This window comes from Apus apus, chromosome 1 (assembly GCF_020740795.1).
Source record: "Apus apus isolate bApuApu2 chromosome 1, bApuApu2.pri.cur, whole genome shotgun sequence".
Taxonomy (NCBI): domain Eukaryota; kingdom Metazoa; phylum Chordata; class Aves; order Apodiformes; family Apodidae; genus Apus; species Apus apus.
In genome coordinates, this window is record NC_067282.1 from 137729880 (window position 1) to 137752194 (window position 22315).

A 22315-nucleotide genomic window follows, 5' to 3' on the forward strand; every position below is an offset into this window, starting at 1 on the left:
TAAAATAAGAGTAAAGATTACTTGATACCACCTTAAGCTTTGCCTCCTCTACTGTTAACAACTGATGGCTCTGTTCCTACAGCAAAAGAAGCTCCTTTTATGCTACAATTCTACTGATATGAAACACAAAAATGCATCTTGCAAAAACAAAACCTGGAGGACTTCGAGAAGGACCCATCCTACTTGTCTAACAGTATCCCATCTTTGCCATTTTTAATTCTTTTATGAAAAAAAATAATAATAAAAATAAAAACCTAATTATTTTTGGTTCATCATTTGAATAAAAATACTTCTCTGAAAAAACTTCTCATGACAAAGCTGTAGAAAACACTTAAAATATCTTACTGAAAAATGAAAGAGAGGTAGATGGGGGAGGAGAGAGAGGGAGAAATCTGTTTTATGTCAAATGAAACATTCTCTACAGCTGAACAAGAAAGCTTAAATTTTAGGACCAAGGAAAACAAAGCAAATAAAGAGTTACATTTTAAGTTGTCAGGATTGCTTCCCTTTCATACAAGAACAAAGGAACTATAGGACAACATCAAGACACTGAAGACTGAGGATTTCTTCTCTGTTTTCCTATTCAGATGTGAATCCTATCTTCCCACATTCTCATTTAACCATAGGGTACAACTGCATGTACATTTTCTTTGTTCCAAGAAGGATGCTTTGTTTTGCTTAAATAACTGATTGTTTATTGGGAAAAGAGAACACATCATAAATAGAATATATTTGGCTTCCTACTGCAACTAAGTTAGTTCTGTCATTGACGCATTCAGTGAATATTCAATATTGAAATGGAATATCTCTAGCAGGGTGACCCACCACATAAAACTCTGGGATACATCAATAAAGTCAGAAACTTCATGGGTAAAAGGTGGGACTGAGATAAGTCTTCCCTACGCTGTCTAGTTCTGTGTCCACGTTTAGTAGTAATACAGAAACTGTTGCCATCCTAGGCTCCTCTCCCTGTCAAGATTAATTTCAAAGATCATAAAAGGTGCAGATTAAGTTTTCTCCATGATTCAACTATTTCATGTCATTATCTCTCAGCTGGGGTATTAATGTAGCTCTAAGAGCAACAGAAAACAGATTCTTCCATCAACAATCCTAAAGTAAGTCCATTAGTCACTTCAGAGAAGTTAACACTAATTTGCCATAGAACCATCAGAGACAGGCAGTGACCCACAGCACCATACAGAGAGGGCTTTTTTCTCATGAAGTGGTGGTGCATGCATGAGCAGGGTACCCTGAATTCCCACAGCAATCAAGAGACTTTATTTCCCTTCTTGGAAAAGCATCACCATCTTGTAGCATGCCATTCATGCAGGGATGGGGAAGAGGGTGCTGCTCCCTTAGGGATGACTTCTACAACACTTAAGATCCCTCAGCAGCCTGGGCAACCAGAAAAGGTCCCAGGTCATGTCACTGTTTTTGAGAGAGCCTGGGGACGCAGCAGGAAATCACACACACATTAGCTGGAGCTGATTTTAAAACAAAGCAAGCTATTTGAACAGCTTGATTAATGATGGCCAACCAGGCTTCAGCAAAAGGAGTTCATGTCTTGCTAACTGGCTGGAGTTCTCACAGGGGATGTCGGCCAGGGTACACATTCAGGGGGGGATAGTGCAGAGAGCATTTCCTGAGATACTCAGAAAACATTCAACAAACTTCACAGGAGATTAATATTTCAGATGCAACAAATGTCTTGAACAGTGGGGACAAGAGAAAGCAGTTATGTCTCCATCAACTGAAAATTGGCTACGGAACAGAAAAGAAAGTCACCGCAAGGCAGATTACTGCTGGCTGACAAGAAGTTACTTGAAGCAGTGTAGCTGGTTGTAGTGGGCCTGCCATTTCATTATTCTGACTGGAACTCCTTTCAAAGCAGCTGACAGCCATTACTGCTAGACAGAGCTGTGGAAAAGATCAATGTGTTGCTCCTTCATTATTTTAGCCCAGGAACACTCTATTATTCCTAAAGTAGCTGTGGTAAATTCCTCCCTCCTGCCCTCCCCTCTGAACAGAAATAAGTGAGAAAACCACTTAAATGTAAGACATAGGGGGTACTACAGTAAAGGCAAAAATACAAGTCTGCAAATAGGATGGACTGAGGGGAAGAAAAGACAGGCAAAAGAAGTAACAGTCCAGCTGATCTGCTCAAAATTATCATTCAGAGGGTGAGTGCTAGATTGAAATAGTTGCAGGAAGTAGGTCTGACTTACTTGCCTATGATGGGTTGCTCTGGTGATAGAAGCTGCCTGTTGCTCATCACAAACGCATGTGTTTACATTTGCCAAGAAACATTTCAGCTGTCCTAGGTATTGTTGCCATCTGCTCTTGGACTGTGTCTCAGAGGTTGACAGAGATCCTTAACCCTGAAGAATCCCCAAAAGATAAATGTAGAGATGGGAACCTGCTAGGTTTGAGCCCACCCTGTCATCAAATTTCCTGCTCCCTGCAGAGCAGGAGAGCTGAGCCCTGACATTGTTATCCCCAGGCAACTGCTACCACCCAACTGGGTTAAGGACAGAGGTCAGAAACAGTTTTATTTCCTTGGTCACTGTGACCCAGCTACACATCCTGTGACGACTGAGTAAAAACATTTTAAAAGTACTAAATGAGGGCCCATGGCATGCTCTTCTCCAGCTCAGTTATTTCCCAGTACTGCGTTTTTCCTCCACTTCACTATTTTGGCTTGCTGATGGGAACCCAATTCAATAGGCACAGATGAATGTTTCTTCTCTCTGTCTGTGCTAGTCCATCTTACAGCAGACCTCAATAGATGGGATTTATCCTTTTGTTTCAGAAGCTTAGCCTGGTCTTCACACTTCACCAGCTACCCTCGCCTTTCTAGCCTCAACCAATTCCCTCCTTGTTAGGATCTATCTTCTTCACGTTTTTGCACCATTTCTTCAACATGAGTCCCTGAAAAATTTTATAATTTCACATTCAACTCTGGCATTCAAAGAGGTCAAACTTACTCACCTAGTATAACCTATTGTAACATTAGAAATATGACTCCACTGAAAACAGCAACCACTATGTTGGCGATACTTGTAATTTTTAATGACATCATAGACCACCACTACATCATTCAACAGCTTCCTTGGGCTTTGAATCAGCCACTCCTGGAATAAAACTAATAACAAAATTACAATTACAACTACAACCACCAAATGAAAAGTACTAACTGTAGTTTCTGTGAAGCACTATGAAGTTTTAGTTTCTTGTGCAGCTGTGCAATATAATTAGTAGCCTATGTACCTCTCATAATATGTTACTGTCAGAAAAAAGTCAAGTTGCAGAAGAGCTGCTCTACAGAAGTAAAGCAGAGGTTCACATTGCTCCAGTACATGTTAAACAGAATTTTTCAGTTTACCAGGCACATTCGGTCTATCTCAAAAATATATCATTGAAATAATAAAAAGTGGCCTTTCTATTCATAATACACTTTAAAAAAACACTTCTTTCTGAAACAAAATTATTCCTAAATGATGCTAATGGTATGTTTCTTTTTACCTCCCATATTTACTTATCCTGCATTTATTTTTCCACCTTTCTTATTTTACAGAAATAACTACCTTCTTATCCAGCAGTTGTAATTTTATGTTCCAGAAAATTTCAGTAGCCTTTTCACAACTTTTCATGTTTCTAAAACTATTTGCCTTAACTCAGTACCAGCCACCCTTGAAAAGATTCATTTGGCTGTATAAGATGTAGAGAAGAATTTTAATAAATATCTACAGGCATTTAGGGCTTGATTCACAATCAGTTGAAATGGAGTGGCTGACTTCATCATCCACCGATTCAATACTCTAAACACAACACTTGTATTTGAATGACTGCAAAAAATATGGTTGTCAGCTCAGTGGAGATACTCCACTGATATATTTCTAACTACAAATACCAGTTTGTTCAAAAGTTATTATTTCTAAGCATTTTTCAACTTTTTCATCTCAAAGTTACCTTTCATTAAAAAGCTTTCTTAATCTAGTATTTTTAATTATTATTGGGGGGGGGCTGTACAGCTTTGTATTTGTTCAAGATGCCAAATTATTAAATTAATTACCAATAATAAAAATAACAAATGACCACTCTAAATATGAAGTGAGCAAAGCAGCAATTTATTTACCAATTACCAATCTTACAGTTCCTGTCTGACAAGACCAGTGCAGCAGACGTTGTGCAAGGACAGCCAATTTTCATTGCCAAATCTGCAAAAAAATATGATGAAAAGTATTAATATTTTTTTCAAATAATGCAAAGTTAAAGTAGCTTCAAACAGCAAGAAAATATTCTTTCCATTTGTTTTGAGAGTGAACATGAGTTGTTTCTCATTTTGTTTAAATAACTTTTCCTCATTCCTGCTACAGAGAAACGCAGAACAAAATCTCAGATTCAAATAATTGCAAAAATAAGCCAGAAACCTGCTCCAAGTTTTGCAGGAGGTTTCTCTGTCATCCAGGGAGAGTCCTAATCTTAGATACTGACACTCCTCAGCTTAGTGATATTTGCCTCAACAACTCAGGAAGCAGAAAGCCTCTCTAGGGATGTGAATATGAGCTTTTCTGGCACCTCCATCACATCTCTGCTGGGGGCTCACAGCTACCCAGCTTCACCCCAAAGAAGGAGTGCTACCTGAAAAAATTGTGGGCAGATGAGGTGTAGGGGGAAGCAGTGATACAATTCATCATGTGGGCAACCTACAGCTACAATTTAAAGGTACCTGCCTTGGCATGAAACCTCAAGGCAAAGGTGACAGCTCAAGCACTCTTTACACTGCAGCTGCCCCAGGAAAACACAATTCAGTGAACAAATTTAAGGCCAGCATGAACGCACTGAGGCGCGCTTGCTTTTATATGTTTTGCAGCCTATGAGAAAAGACAAAAAAATTTGCATCTTAATTTTCATTTGGGACCAGGCCAGTTTGTAAATGAGAATTGAAGGCACTTGTAATTTCCTTTTTTCTTTTCCCCTTCTCTCAACTCCCTGCCCCCCTCACCAATCATAAGAGTTTTCATGTGTTTTCAGGCTCTCCTTTTGTTCTACTACAATAAAGTCCTCAAACGATTGCCAGGTCAAATGTGTTCTGTCTTTGTTCGATTAGCTTAACAGCTGGTGCTCGCCTCTTAAAATTCCTTTACTGTCAGCTAAGGCATGCCTTCCCTTTTGAAGAATTACTAATATGACTTTCATTTCCAGTCTTTTACTATTGACCTTACTTTAAAGACAAGATGGGTCCACACCAAAGACAGAAATTCAAATGCCCTCATTTGATGTTCAGATCTGGAAACAAGCATCATTAGTTTCCTTTCCCTGATGGGTGAAATGAAAACACGAATTTGAGCAAGAAAACAGATGCCTGCTGTTTCTTGCAGAAGTTTAGAACCTGACTCACATCTCGCTTTTCCAGCAGTAACTCCATATTGCTCAAAATACCCCACCAAACAACAGCACAACATCCTATTGTGATTGATCTATATTTCTTCAGAATACTCCAGAACTCAAGCCAACCTTTCAGCTGGTCAAAAGTGGCACTACTTTAGATGTTTTTCTAACAGCTTACTATTTGCTGGAAAGACAGATTGTCCAATATAGGTCACACTTGTTAATGGGATGTCTAAGAGGGAACACAAATAGAAGCCAACAAGCACTGAAAACTAATGTATATATTAAATTGGGACCAAAAAAAAGTTACCAGTAACCGTTCACAATATTCTTGACATTTAAGATGGATATAGGCTTAGGTAGAGCCTCCAAAATAGTAAAGGATATGGATTCAATGCTGATTTTTTTTTAACATTAGAACCGAAGTATCTTGCCACTCTGATAAAATTACAGAGCAAATATAAACTTAACAGGTGTCAAGTAGCCTAGGGATACATTTCCTTACTGCCCTTCTGGGGTAGGGTACAGCACTCACAGTGCAGCAGGACAGAGAGCAAAGGAAGTTTTCAAAAATTCCAAGTCTAGGTTGTTGCACTTCTGACTGCAACATATTTTAGACAACCCAAAACCAAAGTCAGAAGTTTTCTGGACTCTACCTTGTTGTGGGCTACAGTGCTGCTAGGAGCCAGTCAAATACTAAATGGCACTGTCCACACCTGACACACTCCTCTCTTCCTCTCCTAAAGCCACAGATTTAAAAAGGTTCCTCTAGAGGTTCTCCATGGAGCACCTTTGCCTTGTTCAGGAATAGACTTTGGTAGCCACTTTATATTATTTCAATCTTTTCACACAGCATAAAGGGACACAAGACCTCTCAGCTAGTCTTTATGAACTGCTTCAGAGTATATTCAGGTGGGTTAAAGACCCAGACGATCCAAAGCCATTATTGACCATGGGTTAACCCAAAACGCACTGAGACTCATGGAGTAGCAGAATTGACTTGGTGAGCTTTGGGTCAGGCTCCACACACCCTCTAAATGATATTTATTTCAAAATATTACAGCTATTTCAGCAGATGCCCAGCATCTGTGGGTTTGATGGGGTGCTAATCCTATTACAAGGTGATGATTTGAAGCCTATAGCTTATACTTCCAGATGGTTTTAGGATTCAGAGACCACATATGCTCAAAGAGGGGAGAAGGAATGTTTGGAGAGCTGTCTGGGTGTGAGAGTTTCATAAGGTACTTGCAGATTTTTGAGAGTTTCCGGATAGCTAGGGACCACAAACCATACATACATTAAACAGCAGAAATTCATTGCACTCTTGAAAGTTTGGAAGACTTTACCCATCAATATGCAGACCTGTTGAATATTCCCACCGGGATGCATCAGAGATCCCAGCAACTCTTGGTATGGTACACTTGGCAATGAGCCACTCAGCCTTCTTTGCTACTAGGAAAGTATGGACGCCTTACTCCTATTTTCCCAGTCTTTCATCAGAGTGAAAGGTTCAGGTGACTTCTCTTGTTCCATGCTGACACTGTAGATATGATGTTCCGTGGGGGCCAAAGTAAGGACCTCACTAATTTCCTGGTCCTGATTAACTAGATTATGTTGATTATAATCCACACTGACTTCCAAAGATTGCATAACTTCATAACTCAAAGTTCCCACAAAATATTCCTAAGGAAAGAAAGGAAAAACTGTTGAAAACCATTCCTGCACGTTATTGTGGAATCTTACGAGATTTGATAACTGTCAAAGCTCCAGCTGCTGAAATTGGTGAGAGAATCTTAGCTTCACTTACAGCAAGTGTTAGCCTCAAGGAGCAAGTAAAAGGTGTAAACTGGAGGATCAAAATACATTCCAATGTTAGCAAAGCAGAATGTAAACATTTACAAACAGTGGTCACTAAATAGCACAGATTATAGAAAGAAGCTTGTTGGTTCGCATGTGCTCAATCTTTTGTAATGCTCACACATACAAGCTAGCAAAGGCAGAGTAAAACAAATACAATATTTGAGCAAGTTATCAGTAGTGTTACTCCATATCTCTGTCTCACACCTCCAGAAAGCCTGGAAACCATTTTCAAGAAAGCATCAATAACTCAGTAGGGTTATTAGGATTAGATGTAAAGGCTTTGAAACTGGGTATATGGAAGAAAGAACTGCCAGATTAAATTAGATAAATTTTCCATCATAGGTCTTCTCTACTGAGAGGGAAGCATTACTGCTGTCCTTTCACTGCAGCATCAGATATTACATATCAGCTCTACTGGTAGAACTGATAACAGTTTCTAAGAATATCTGTATCTCTCTAATCATTCTCCACTCCATGTTTTTTGTTACCAAGTTGCAGAAAGAACATATCTGTTCTAAACAAACAAAGCAAAAAAAAACTTTAAAAACTAGTTTAAAATAGTCTTTGAGTATTGTCTCCTGCACTGCTTTCAGAGATGTTGCCGTGTATATAAGCTGGGAGAAATACCAGAAATACATTCTTCTCCAGTAAGGGTGTATAGTGTGTTACAGAATAACCATATGTATAATGTCATAATAACCAAAATGCATGAGAGAACAGTCCCTGACAGTATTGTCCAATATATGTTGTATAGGAGCTATATGGGAACACTCAGTTAAAAGATTTTTCAAGAGAAGGGAATAGTGAATTAGTGATAGATATTGCAGATCTTTGTTGTAGAACAAGCCCCAGAGGGAGCAGATTGAAAGGAATGCATACTTTATACTTCTTCATCGTGCCAACAATCCCACCTCCTATGAGTCTTAAATTAAAATTTGTAGCCTACAAAACCAGCTCTTCATTACTGATGCACTGTAAAACATCTTGAATTTTTTTACCGAGCCTTTTCAAGTTTCCACTAGCGCTCACTAATTACCAATTGTTTCAAGACTATTCAGGGCACAGATTTATCAGTTACCATAATTTTTTTTTTCTTCTGTCATGCCAAGTCCCCAAACACCCTTCAGATTCATTAATATTTTAAGTCTTAAAGTACCTGATAAAAGCAGTTTCTCATTTAGTTGCCACAGAAATTCATGGAAAGACTCCTGGCAGTTTCAGTGGGAGTGAGATCAGACTCCTCAGATGCGTGAGAAACTGTCAACCTATGTAATATGCAGACACCATATCTAATTAAACTTCTAGAGCACTAAAAAGGGCCAGACTTTTCTTCACAGAACTTGGCCACTGATTTTAACAACAACAGGTCTGATTGAATGGGGACTGTATGTCATTCTTCCAATTGGCTGAAAAAGGAACCATGTTTGATCCTTCTTCCTATCCATCTCAGCTCACCTACAGAGGCTGAAATCTCCGTAGAAGTATGGAGTTAAGAGGTACAAAGGAGTGAAAGAGAATGTGCATTCAGCTTTTGCTTATACCACCACTGCTGATTGCTGTTCTTCTGACCAACTTCAGTGGTGTCTTGGGATGGGACTGAAATGTGCCAGTGATGTTATCAGCAGTGAGTGCCAAAACCAAAGAAAAAAAACCTGATCAGTGCAAGTCTAACAGGAAAACAGATGGATGAAGCACTCTGTCATCAGAGTGGCCTGAATCTCTCTGAACAAATAGATTTTAGTAGAAAACTGTAATCTTCTCTTTGCTGGAGGTATGTGCTAGTAATATGAGGCAGGGAAGGAGCACTGGTATTCAAACAGCAAAGGAGATCAAATGTTTGATTTTCTCAGTGTGTAGCAGGGAAAACTTGGGGAGAAGCATGTTGTTAGATCCTCTGTGTCCCAGACTCAAACTCTTATGGTGTTCAGCATACACTTAAAGAGGATTCATCTGATCCTTTAGGCAAAGCAACAACTCTCATTACAGGAAAGATATATGCATCTGCCTGTCTCAAGCAGCATTATCCTGATTTGAATGGAATGGCTTTGTCTGATCATTCACAGCGAGGACAAATAGTCAAGGGAAAAATCTGTCCTGTTCTTAAGGCATTAGTATGTAGCTGCAGGAAAGTTTATAAAGTCTATGTGTAGTGTGTGGACAGATGGATGGAGACACCTACCACGGCAAGTTATACCACTGAAGTATTCACTATGAAGCATAGTAGGGCTCTGTACATTTGGTGTTTTCAAACTTTTAACTATTACAAAAGCAAAACCACATCATTATCCATCTATATTCCTCTTTGCCAGATAGTAAGAGAAAATCCTCTTCTGAAAGCATTCAAGTACAGCAGAAGGTATGTGCATTTTAAAGATCCCCCTAAATTTTTGTCCTGTGGTAAAAAAACCTCTTCTACAATGTTTTTGATGTAAGAAAACAACACCTATCCGCCTAGCTTTATCTGTAATTATTGAGAGGTCACCACACCTAATTACAGCATTTGATAATAAAGTGCTGTTCATACAATTTGCAATATTTGTTTACACACGTTTTATCACCATGTACACAGAGCAGGAGAATTCTCCAAGAGAATTGTCAGTTCTGGCACAGGATTACAGTCCCAGGAAAATCTCTAATCTTTGACAGCATATGCTCTTGTAAACATATGACCAAAACCTTTATTAAGCTGGTACAGTCTCTGAAGCAATGAGGTTTTGTACACAGCTTATAGAAAGTATCCCTGAGATGTTCTTAGGCAGGACAAATGCCACTGTTTCATAATTAAACAGTTGGTCTGAATCTTTTTCAAGAGACTAATAATGACAAATGTTCAGACAGCTTTGAAAATACAAGTTTTGCAAACTCTAATTTCCCATAAGTACTGAAAATTAATTTGCATATGCATCTGGAAAGCAAAATCCAATTGCTGCATGGAAATCAAAGGAAGCATTGAGGCCTGTAACAGAGTCTTGCAAGCAATGATTGAATTTTCAATGTATTTTCCAGAACAGTGTGTTTTTGCAAGCCAGTGAGAGACAAACATGAAGCTTTTGTACTAGTTAAGCTTCTTTACATTATGGAAGCACTATTGGTGGAAGGATACAGAGACTTCAGTAGCAGAGAGAGTACCTTTCAAAAAAATACAGTATTTCAAGTTGGAGGTTAGGTTTGTTAAACACTTCTGATGTGGATCTTCCTTTGTATTTTACAACAACACCTTGTGGAGAAAGATCCTATTCACAACTGAAAGTTTCTAGTCACTAGAACATTAAATATTTCACAAAGGATGGAATGTAATAGTATTCTTTACTAGACACTATTTTAAAAAAACACAGATCCTCTTATATATGCTGTCATAATTTATAAAGTAATTTATGATCTACAGAATAACTACAATCCAGTGTTTCTACAAAAAAAATCTGATTATCTGGTACCAGTCTCCTAAGAAACTAATTCCCAAGAATTGGAAGTAGTGGCTACAGAGTATAAGTGACTTCCGTAAGAGCAGGATCCATAACTATTCCAACAGTTTTCAAATCAACCTTTTCATAAGTCTTACTTCAGACTTACACTTGGATCGCAACAAAGCAAAAGCAATAACTCACATGCACAAACAAGAAAGAGATGTTTTGCCTAAACACTAGGCACTTCCAGGGACATTCAGCACAAAATTTCTGGTTTAAGCTTGTTGTAGCATTTGGATTTGCAAAATCACCATCATTGCACTAACACATACATCACATGTTCCATTTTCTTCAGATGAGTGAAATTTAATCAATTTTCCAGAGCAAATAGTCATTATTATGAACTTAAAATTTCCTTTCCACAAATATTCTCCTTAGTTCCTCTCAGTGACCGCTGCATTTGATCCCTATAATTCTACTTTCAACGCGAATGAGGGAAATTTAACAAACAAATTACTTTATTTACTCAACAGAAACTTCAGATAGAGCTGGAGTTAATTTCCTAGCTCTGAAAGCCTAGTCTAGTAATTTTTTTTGTCAGCTATGAGAACATGAACTTCATAAAATCAGATATACAACAGTTATTACTCAAAAGTCAACTTTAACAACAGTTACCACAACACAGGATCCATGAAAACAAGGTTCCCTTTCTGAATATGACATGGAGAAATGCATGCAAGAAGAGAATTTTAAAGTTCAGGCTTCAAAGAAAACAATGTCTTTATCCAACATGCATCTCAAACCTGTATTTGTCTTCCTTGTTAAACACATGCAGTTTTTTCTTCAAATCATAAAACTTCTCTTTTGCATAAAACAGCCAAATTTCGCAAATAATGTTTCTCCAAAACGTCACTTGAGAAGTTTAACAGTTTCTTCATGAAGCCAGCTGTGAAATATCTGATATCTAATAGATTGGAGCTACGATCAACTTTTCTCTTTTTAATTGCAGTAGGTCAAGTACCAACATCTTGACAATAAAAAGACTGTTACAAAGAAGTTTCCTATAGTCCATGAGTATAAACAAACATTGCAGGTAAATTCTACATGCCATGAATATACTCTAGTGGCTCTACAATGTTTTACAATAAAACAGGCTTGAAGAAATAAGTTTGGAACAGCTCTGTACTGCGTCAAAGTAATGGGGTTTAAAAATATGAAACCATGACAGTTGCATCTGCAGACAGATTATTAAAGCTCGCCTGTTTTATGTAACAGCTAAGGTGTCCAGAGTGCTACTAGGAACTGGGGAAAAGACTAGGTTCTCATCATAAATGCTCTTTCACTATCTATCATGGCTTCTAAACTGTACTGGTTGATAAACATGTCCCATTGCTCTGAAATTTAAAAAAAACCTCTAAATAAATGCTTGGCATCAAATACCTTGCTCCAGAAGTACAGCTTTTTTCACCATTTGTGTATTCTTTTAATCCTGGTAATTTTTCTTCTTTCCTCAGGTGAATTGACTGTTGCTTTATGGCCAGTACACATTCTTCTGAGGTTGGATCAATATATTACGTCAGACAAACTCATAAGATTTGCTGGTCTCCTGAACTACTTACCACTCCACACTACAAAACTGAATTTTACTAAATCATTGGATACTGTTGATACTGACCAAGATTTATTTATGTTTATAGGTAGAGTGAACGGCTTACATGAAGAGAGATCACTCTCTCAGACCACTTCTTAGTATTTGGAGATGATATATATATCTATTTCTATTAGAATTCATTTCAGTCTGGGCAGAAGTCTCAGCTGAGAATAGCCATGAGAATAGCCAGATCTGAATATGTCTTGCTTCTAAACCTCTTACATATAAACAAGCCATTCAATGAGAAAACACTGCAATAAGAGCTTCCAAATACATTGACAGGATGGTTTGGGAGCATCTGGAAGACTGTACACCACTTTCTAATACCTTTCAGAAATACTAAATGCACCAAAAGAACAGGTGGTGAAAAAAAAAAAAAGAGAATTAATGAAAAGGCTGTGACAGCAATGATATGTAGGCTGTGTCTTTAATATATACATAAAATAACAGCGTGAAGGAACGGGTATGCTAAGCTGAAGTTGCTCACACATGTTACCAACCAGCACCTTTTTTGAACCAAAATACCATGATGGATTTTGCATTTCAGGTATAGCTCCTAGAGAGGCTAGTAATGTCTAATGGGAGAGACTTCTGCAACACAGAGAAAGCATACTGGCACAGCAGGTTGTTCTGGAGAGTAAAGAGGTCAGCACTGATATAATTACAAACACTATTAGACACCCAAAGCAACAGATAAAATAATGAAAACAAAACCTTCTCAATGTATGGTATGGCTATGCAAGAATTCACCGATAACCAAGGAAAAGCCTTTCCAGAAAGACTGATTTTGGTCACCCACCAGTATAAATAACAAGATTTGTTGTATTGATCTGCCAGATACACTCTGGAACACTTCTAGAGGCTCCTCCTAAACCACATGCTCTGAGAAATCACAGATGGGAAAAAACCCTCTCAAATGGTATTGTTTTCAATGGTCAAAAAGCCAGCTGTGAAATCAGGCAGTCCTGAATTTCATGGTACAGAAAAGGATTCTGTACTACCTTAATTATAAAAGCAAGAAAACTGTGACAAGAGCAAACTGTATCAACATAAAAGGAAAAGCAGAGACAATAGCATGAATTTTTTAACACAGATCCATGTCCACACTTTATTTCTGATGGTTCACACTATGAACAGTCATTCTCTTTAATTTTAAACACTCCCCAGCTGACAGCAGCAGGAGTGGATTCTGCATTTTAGATTTCTCACTCTCCACAGTTAACTTAGCTGAATCTTCTCTTTTGATCCAGTTTCATCCTCTCAGAAATCAACTGAGCAAACACATCTGTACAAGGAGGTTTTACCCAAGCCTATACACTGCTTATTTGACTGTAGATGTCAGAATTTGCATTACTTAAGTCTTGGTTAATGTAAGAGGTAAAAGTAGGTTCCTCTCAGGGGTGAACTGCTGAGAAAAATAGCCCTGAAGGACAAAGGAAATTGAAGTCGCTCTTAAGAGGGTGAGGAGAGATGGAAAGAAAGACTTTTGAGGCTAGAGCAAAAAGCTGAAATATATCTATCCTGAGGATATGGTTTTAGAATTACAGCAAAAAGCTACGAAAATTTGAATTCAATACCTGACTTAGTTAAAAAAAAGGATGCTTTCCCAGTCGGGACAATAATATTGATGATCTTCAGGAACTGCTCTGAGATCAGTAGATAAACAACAGTATATGGAGCTAACTATTACCAACAATAAATTATAGTTATTATTGCAGCATGACAGCTGGCATTTTTAGTATCCAATATGAGATGCATTTTTAAGAATCTGACCCGTACAATAACATGCAAAATAATTACTGAGCTACATTTCAGGAATGTGTCAAGTTCCTAAATATAGGTTTTTACTTGCTATTCTCAGCATGTAAGATAGCCTCCCTACAACATTCTTCAGCTCCCTTATCAAGATCCATTTTTTCATGAGGCCACAGTTTTCACCTCTTCTGTCTCATACTGTGGTATCAGGGCTGCTTATTATACTCCTTTTGCCTCTATTTCCATCCTCAGCCTTTCTACCACAAGCAGGTCAACTTATTAAGAGTCTAAAGGGTCTCGAGGCATTTTAAGGACTTAAACAGAGAAGGATGTGTAGAATTTGTATGAACTCCAGTTCTCTGTAGGCCAAGCTTTTCTGGACAACCAAATTCCATGTCAAAAGATTTTAGTGCTCACAGCCAGAAGTATCTGCATATCTACGACAAAATTCATGTTGGTGTTCAATTTGCTTTTATCAAACCTTGAATGAATAGGTTATGGCAAAGAAGAATCAAAGACCTTTATGAAGTTGACAGCTATCCACTTATGTAAAGCCTACTGTCTCTGTTCAGAAAGTGTTTGCCAGCAAAATTGCTATGCTTAAAGAAATGGGGTGAGTGCCTTAGGAAATACTAGGTAATCACATAGCTGTCAATTTCTAGGACTGAAAAGTAAATAACTCCCTTGCATTGAATCAGCTCATGATATTTTCAATTACTATAAGCAAAAAGAAAGTGAGATTGATATACCGCATAAAAATTGGCACTTCTAGGATCGCAGAACAGCAGACAAAAAAAATCCCAAATTTGACCAACATGTACCAGTTAAGAAATTTTCCACATAAACAAACCCTCACTTAGCGAGTTGCAAGAAGGACTGAAAAATTGCCAGGATGAAATGTGCAGCTTTCACATACTGTACTGGGCAAAGTTATTTTGATTAATTCTTCCAGTTTTTGAACAAAAAATTAAACACTTCAACTTCAGTTGAGATGGAAGTTCAAAAGAAAATTATACCATTGCATTTCCTCTGAGAATGTTCTTTGAATACATTTTGCAGAAATGCAAAACTTAAACATTTTCATACAGTATTTATTATATTTTCTCCCTTTCTTTCCAGTCATCTGTCTCTTTTCTAAGGGAAAAGTTGAAAAGAAAAACACTGTAATAGAAATTAGTAGTGAACATAATGAAAGTATCTCTTATTCTTTAGGCAATTCTTTCCCTTGAATTAAAAAAATAGAAAACTAGTTTTTCTCTCTCCAGTTTCTTACACACTCTTCAAAACTATTTTTCAAAGGCTGTTTAGAAGCAAAATGAAAAGTTTGTTTTGATATGTTTCGATATTTCTGATGGAGGGAAAAAAAAAACAACCCACACTCTTTTTCTTCAATAAATATTTTGGGCTGCCACTTACAGCAAATGTTTTTCCCATCACTTAAAGATATTTGTGATTATAATATAGGCTTCAATTTCTCATATATTTTAGACCTACTGTATAAACAGTTTCTTTATGGACCTACAATTTTAATATGCCATTTTCAGTAACATAGAGCAGCTTGAAGATACAGATCATGTGCTTCAATACTTTTAGTTCATATTCACTCTATAATAAAAAAACAAACAAAACCAAAAACATTTTTAGTAACCCCAAAAATTAGTATAATGAAACGGCCTGATTGACAGCTCTAGTGACCCATAGTCTTTATTATTCACAGGAGAAGAGCTGTATAAACACCTGTAAGAGCTAGTCTAATACTAGGAAACGGCTCTAATAACTTGGCACTAGTTCACCAAACGGACATTCTTATTTCACATTAAACCTGCCATCACATTATTTAATTTAATCTATATCCAAAATCAGCATGAGCTAAAATGTAAGACAAGCATCTATGTCAAAATCATTGCAGAAAAATGATTCTGACCTGAGTTCATACCTTGATTTATTTTTAAAATTATTTCCTCCAAAGACAAGCCCTAGTATGAGATCCATCCCTGTATTTTCCAACTGAGACCAAGCCAAGCCAGCTGCAGAACCAAAAAAGGAATTCAGCCTCAAAAGCCCCTTAGGTGCCTCTGCTAAAAATGCCAGCAACTGACCTGATTCTCTTCCTTCTCCCTCCCTAGATTCTGATAAGTTGCACATTCCTCCATCAGCTCTGCCACTGACTTAAAAGGACTACCTGTAATACACATTTGACCCAAGGTAAGATGTAAAGAGCAGTCTATCTGAACTTCAAACCTAAGCAGGGTAGAAAGGGTCCCTAGTTCACCCAAACCTTGCTGTTGGGAGGTGAGAAATGGGCAAAACCCTGACTGTGCTTCATGGCATGCATCAGCCTGCAGATCTGAACCCACGAAAGCATATTTTCAGTACAAATTACTCCACAGGAACCTCAAATTCTTCACTGTAACACTTAAGGTTGCTGTGTTAAGGTTATGATCAAGGAGATGCCTTACACTGCTGTTTGAGCAATAGTATAAAACTCTTCAATCCTAATCAGAACTGAAGGAAATTCAAGGAAGGATTTTTTTTTTTTAATACAGACTAGGGGGACCACAGCATTTTTCTTGAGTACATCTATGTGGGTGTGTGGAAAAGGGTACTACTTGAAAAGGCAAGTGTTCTAGATAATTCGCCACTCTTGGCAAATTTTATTGTAACTATTTGCACCTTTGATTCAATGCCTCATTATCCATGTACCAGAATATCTCTTTTCCCGGCAGCATTTTAGAAGGAAACAAAGTTTAAAAAAAAAAAAAAAAAAAAAAAAGGCGCACCCAAAAACAAAACCCAAATGACCGACCTCTGATAACTTCAATGAAATGGCATGTTCTCATAAATAATTCTCTCTTAATATATCAGTGGAATGAACTTGCACAAAGACTTGGCATATTTATTTTCTCCTTTTTAAGTCACATTGATCACACGTCACCAATATGTTCATCTGTAATTAGAAGAAATGTCATGCTCCAGTATCCATGACACCTTCTAGAATCACAGGAAACTCATCCATTCACAGCTTCACAGATTGCCAGAACATTTCACAACATAAGATCAACGGGCAGCACAGAAGAAGTTCATCCAAGAAAAAGTCCTTAATGTGCCTTTGATGCTATTTGCAGAGGACTACTTATTGTTAGACTCTTGGAACATTTTTCACAAATACACTTTTTACAACAGAAATAGCATTTTCACTTCTAAATGCACAAAAACATACATAGTTTAGACTTCTGTGGGGAATAAAAGAACAGTTTCCCACATATACATAAAGTTTAAAATAAAACCTGTTGATCAAAGATGAAGACAGATGTCTGAAAGTGCAGTGACATTCTTCCTCCACGTTAAAACTAGTATCTTGCTAACACTTAAACAAGTCATACAGCCTCACAATCTTAAAATGAACCTTCTCTAGAGAAAATTCAGGTCGTAGCAGCTCATGAGCTAAACTGACTCTTCCCAATAGTATTGAAACCAAATATCCCTCATGCTTTATCCACAACAACTCATTATTCTTTATTGTGCTATACTGCAAAGTTTTACAACCAAAATAATAAGTGTAAAAATCAATAAAACTATTATTAACAAAATAGAGACTTAGATTGCAATCAAAACCATTGTAAAGAGGTGCAACATAACAATGAAACCTAAGAAGGGCATTTAAAATCATTACTTGAACTTATTTTCTCATACTTCTCTGATGTATTAATGACCAATTCTCTTCTCCCCTCTTCATTTCCTAAGTACAATAATTCATTGGTAAATCATATTCATATATGAAATGTGTCTATCACCATGACTAATAATAAGAACAGCTCTCCTGAAATACATAGTTTTGCTCTATCAAAACCAACAACGTCTTTAAGACTTATGGACTGGAAGGCTGGACAACACAGAAACTCAAGTTTGTGTCTTAGTCCTCAGACTTCTTGGATTAAATTCTTATATAAAAGTCCCATATTCCGACTGCACTAACATACATTGCCATGAACTACATCCCATGGATATTTACAGCCTTCCAATGAAAAATTCTTCACTACTTATTTTGTGTTAAATAGCTGTCCTGGTTTGAGCCAGGGTGAAGCCAATTTTCCTTTTTACTGATTTTTTTCCTTCAGTGAGCTTTCTTGTAACTAGCAACAGTGTGTTCTTCTAAAGCTGATAAGACAGTGGAATGTTTTTCTAACTGTTGGGGCTTCAAGGTCGCACCTTCACTCTGCTGGCTCAGACACTACAGGGAGATCTATGACCCCCCCATAGGAGGCCAAGTTAGACAGACAGCAAAACTGGCCAGAGATATTCCATTCCATATATTTATCTAAGCTCAGAGGAAGGTCAGAGATCACAGAAGACAACTTCCTTCCTTCTTTTTCTTCCCTTCTCTTCCGCTCATGGCCGGCATCCAGGGACAACTCTGTCCATCCATCACCGTCAACCCTTAGGCTCGAGCTCTCCTGACCCTCATCACTCTCCGCTTTCTCCAGCAGCAGCTCCGGGATTTCTCAAGACTGCTCCAGCTCAGGGGAGTGTGGTGGGAGTTGCTGGGGTTGGGGGGAGGCGAGAGGCTTTTGCCCATACCTGAATATATCTGTATATAATTGTATATATATTTTTTTATATCATTAGTGTTTAATTAAAGCTGTGTAGTTTAGTTTTCAGTCCAGCCAAGTCTCTCTCTTTTTCTCTCTCTCCTTCCCTACCTGAGTGGGAGGGGGAGCGGATCGAGATCATTGTTGTCGGACCTGAGTCAAACGGTGACAATGGCCTTTGTATTTTTGCTCTTATCATATGCTCGCTATATTCAATTTAAGACCATTTTTTGCTTCTTTAGAATTTTATTTTAGCTTGCCTGCTAAGTTTAAGAACCTGTCATTATCTTCCCACCACACAAGGAGTCATACCAAGAGTAAGTTACTCAGAGAAGGTATCCACTCAGTCTTGTAGGTATTTTTCACTGGCTGCAGAACTGTCAGAACTCATGAAAAATTTCCTCCACTGCTCATCTCATTCTATTTTTTTATTATTTTTTTTTTTTTACCAGCAGTAAAATGGTTAATGTTGACATTTAAACCAGATATTTACATTTATTTCAGATGAGATGACTTGTTCATTTCCAGACCAACTGATTCATACTCCTTTCATATGCAGGTAGATGTGAGCATTTCTGTCATTCTTTCAATTTTTTTCTCTCATCTAAATTACTAGACTTTCAGCTGGGGGAGGGGGAAGCCATGGGGGAGGAGAGGAAAAGAAAAAAGTAGAATCTAGAAAGCCAAGTGGCAATTCAAGTAATAAATCAGATCCTACTAGTCTCAAATGCTTTTCATTTTCAAATTTAAATCTCCTATGCCATTTATATCTGTTTAACTTCCTTTTTCCCCTAAATAAATTTGTAGACAATTGATGACCGTGACATGGCCTGCCATATCCATCACCCTCAGGACTTTGTCAGGAACAGACCTAGAGTCCACATCCTGAGTGTGTCTCTTTCCAGTTCTGGGAAAATTCTTATTAGAGTTTAGATTCTGCATCCTCAGTTCAGGTTTCACTCATCTGTTTCCAACGCAATCTTATACTCAACAAGTTTCCGTTTGCTTCTTGGCAGGCTGCTTCTAAAGTCATAATGTCAGGTTAATGACATCATACGAATTTCCACAGTGACAGCATGCCATGGCAAACACATGGGCTTATAAATTTCACTGAGAGAACAAACAGAAGAAGAGAACCTGGCTGAAGGAAGAGGAGATGCTGATTTTGAAAACAACCTGTGTGAAAAGCCAACAACTTAACTTAGATTTTAAGAATCTTGGAGTTCAGATTTGAATTGTAAGGCTTAGCACCATGCGTAAAGTAGCAAAGAAAGAACAGAAGTACTGAAGAAAAAAAAATTTAATTTTCTTTAGATCAACACTACAACTGTGTCATCACTCCACTGTGAAAATTTTCCTTGAAGTCAAGTTACTGGCATGCATAATCCTCTGAAGATACATCAGCAGCGGCACAAAAACAACCTGTATTAGCTTCCTACCAGGCACAGCCAACAGAGTTGGTTTTGTTTTCATTTTTGTTTTTAATTTATTAATTTTTAAAAACATCAACAGCTGTTCCAAAGCAGGGGAGAATAGTCCATCCATTGTAAGTACATTCAGTCACTTCTAACTGCCTTCCTGATCAGCTCCATCTCCTGAAGTCTAAGAGAGTAGAGCATAAATGGACTCTGGGAAACTTTCCATATTTCTAAAACAGCAAGTCATTCAACAGTTGTTCTAACAGGATCTGAAAAGGTGCCACCACCAACACTAAGGTCATCTCCGAGCGCACGCTAATGAACCACACAGAAAAAAGCTGCGATGTTCGCAGCAGATTGTTTAATATTTCTTGACATCACAGTACATATATGGCCCTTACAACTTTAGTATGAATCTCTCAAAATCATTAATGGATTTTATCCTCACGTCACTCCGAAAAAACTGAGTTATCTACATTTTGCAAACAGAAAAACTAAGGAGTAGGTAAAAAACCACACAACTTCTGAAAGCTACGGAAAGGATATGATTAATTAAATTGTAATCACATCTTTTGAAACTTTATGAAAGCATGAAAAAAGGCCAGATAATGTGTTGGGTTTTTTCTGAAATTATCCAACTTCCATAAGGAAAACTGAATTGCAATATAGCCGTATTTATATTCAAATGCACTTTCTACGCATATTGATGGCTTTTTCTGCATATAAAGCTCCCTACAGGAACAAAAATTATTCTGTGCCTAACCCAGGAGAAGCTGACCATGATGTTCTTGTATTGGAGGGCATAGCAGATATCTATGTGGTTTGCCATTGATCATCCTTATTACAAGGTCACAAAGAGCTTCAGCTTTGTTGGAGTTTCTGTTCATGTTGTCCAAATCTTTATATAACAAAAACAAAGAGACAGGCTTTGCCCAGGGAGCTCACAGTCAAAGCAAAGTGCAGAAAGTTTTGTGTCAGTCCTGCCTTCAGGCCATGGAATATATTTATTATTTTCTAACTCCTGTGCAGTGTTTCTGCAGCCTCAGCACAGCTTCAAATTTCAGCTTCCTTATTTCTGAAGCTACAAAGTCTCCCATAGCTTTAAAATCACTGTCACATTTTGTTTGAAAACTTCTTACCAAACAAGAAAAAAAAAAGGCAGAAAAAGCAACAGCAGGTGTCTTATTCAAAATGCATTATTTATTCCTTTGCTGAGACCCAATGTCCTCTATAGAGATCAAACCAAGAACTATGTTTATATTAAGGACAGTTGCAAAATTTAAGTGCAAAATGACATTAGCGAAATAAATCCCACTTCATGGAGGTTGCACTGGCTGAGCATGGCAAGACAAGATCAGCAACGCTGGGCGACAAGCACCTTTGATTCTCTTCATCTATTTTTAGCCAGTTATGGTCATCTTGGCCAGCTAAGACATCTTAAAATCAGGCCGCTAGGCTTTTTCCTATCATTCCCAGGAAAACAAAATTAAAATGTAAGGATATTCAAGGGGCAATTCTTCCCATCGTAAAAGACTGTTTTGAGATAGACAGGGAGAACTTAAATCTAAGTGTTTCTTTCTGTTACAGTTTGATGGCAGACTGACGATTTATCTGGATCATAGCTTTTAGGCAGCCAATCTGAGGCTTCATCCATCCCTTCCCAAGAAATGAGGGGGAGCTGTAAGAAGCACGTTCTAATCTGGCTAACCTTCCTGACCACTTCTTTCTGGTTACAGCAGTAGCCCTTTCATCCAGAAGTGGAAAAAAACCAAAACCGAATCAAACAACAACAACAAAGAACAAATTTTTTTAAATACCACCAAATGCAGAAGACTGGAATTACCCGATTTACATCTTCTCATTAGAGATGCCTGGATCTATATCTACTTTTTAAAAATGTACTACCCAAACTAGGAGAATAACTGCCATAACCAATGGCATGTATAACAGAACCTTAACAGATAGAGGCAAGAATAAACTTCATTTACACTTGGAAATTCAAAACCATTGAGTCTAATTTCATTTTCAGCTTCAGCAAGCTTGAATATTTCTCTGGGCTTCTCGATACCACTCGAAAATTATTGCTCTCTCGCTTTGACACGCGCACGAACAGGCTGTTGACAGAGAATTGCCCATTCTTTTTTTGTCGTTGTTGCCTACGAGTTTTCACGGAAGAAACCGCTGGGTTTTAGGACGCGGAGACGTGGGTGCGCGTGCCTATGGATCAACAGCCGCCTGTGGAAGGAC